At 35.7% G+C, this 1,713-nt stretch overlaps 1 pseudogene; it reads right to left on the bottom strand.

Moving 5' to 3' along the window:
• Positions 1–421: 421 nt before the first annotated feature.
• On the bottom strand, positions 422–1,395 carry LOC122202058 (annotated as a pseudogene).
• Positions 1,396–1,713: the final 318 nt, after the last annotated feature.

Below are 1,713 nucleotides of genomic sequence, written 5' to 3' on the forward strand. Positions count from 1 at the left end.
ACCACAGCTATAATAAATCATCCTTTTTCAGAGTATCTGTGATTTCTTTCACTATGGGAGACAAACTGATTTTCTTAGAATCTTAAATCAAGGGATAGACATCATCATTTATACTAATCTGCTGATTATATTCCAGAAGTATCAAATAGTGAATTAAAATATTTTAGGAAACAAATTTTTAAGACAGTTGGTTTTTATTGAAGCAGTGATAAACATCCATGTTTTGATATTAATATGTGGATATTCTGTTGTTTATATTTCTTTTTTTCTTTTTTATCAAACCATTAACATTTTAGTTAACAAAAGCAACAATTGGGACATTTCTAGAGCTTACAGTATATTTGACATAAAAATAGGGAGTTCTCCAAAGTATGTATTAAAAATACAAAATCTGTGGACTAAGGTACACAGAAAATTTGTTTTACATTCCAGTTACCCAAAACAACAACTTGTGCCATCCTCCAATGGCACACAGTGAGAGAATTCTATTCCAGGAAAAGCCAGATCTACTGACTACAGAACCAACGAGGACAGACTGAGGGTGTCCTAAGTGATGAATTTGAAACTGGCTTGCCATTTTACCAGGATAACCAGTGGTTGCAAACGAGTTCTCATTAACTGTAGACCACCTGAATAGGCAGGCTTGATCCATGTGGACAGGTCTCTTATCTTGAGGATAACTGGTTCGAGTAATATCCCAAATTAACCAGTCATTTCCTGAAACAGCTCCAACTTTGAAGGTGTTTTTGAAGCACCAGTGGGCTGGCATTAATGGCATCTGTTCAATTCAAGAGATAAGATAGCCTGTTGAGCTGAAAGATCATAAAACCGGCTTGTCCCCTTCTCTGCAACCATCAGCTTAAAAGTTCCTTAGGATGCCAGCACACATTCATTCCAGGGGAACGAAGAACAAAATGAGTTGTCTGCATTCCTTCCAACTTCCAAATCCTGAGGTATGATCATCACTCACACTTGCAATTTCTTGGCTATCTTTGGGCTCAAACACCAAACCATTAACGAAATCTGAATGGCCCTCTAAAACCTTGTATTCATTTTTGTCTTGAAGATCTGAAGTCAATAACCTTATTTTCATATCAGCAGCTGAAGTACAAAATTTGATTATTGGAGGCAATGAATCACATCTAGTTTCTGGGCTCCAAGCTATGCCATCGATTCTGACGCCATGCTGAAATGTTCATAGTGTTTTATACTGAATTCCTTCAATGTCTGTACAATGTCTGAACTGTACACATGCCAATGACCACATAATTACTGCCGCCATATGCAATTAAGGTTTCCTGAATCCCTACTCTCAAAGAGATTAAATCCTACCACATGCACATAACCTTCACTATCCACAGTGTAGGTAGCATTTCTTGTGGCGTCTTGCTTCATCTTGTATGTCAATACTTGAACAGTTGTAAAAATAAAATAACCTTTTACTGGACAAGATCACAAAATGGGGGCATTGGGGTATTTATATTTCTTTAAAATCCCCTTTCCTCATTATTCTGGGTTTCATTAGAATGAAAATAATGAAATGTACAATATATAACTATATTATGATTTTACTATTATGTGTGTGCTTGTAGTAAATGGAGGACAGTAAAAAAAAATGTTAATTCAATGAATGTTCAGTTGGAATGATGAGAAGGGAATATTTTACAAAATAAGACCATTGGCTTAGTTTTAGATTAAGCAGTCAAAATCCAC

The sequence above is a fragment of the Panthera leo genome, chromosome A1 (assembly GCF_018350215.1).
Source record: "Panthera leo isolate Ple1 chromosome A1, P.leo_Ple1_pat1.1, whole genome shotgun sequence".
Classification (NCBI taxonomy): Eukaryota; Metazoa; Chordata; class Mammalia; order Carnivora; family Felidae; genus Panthera; species Panthera leo.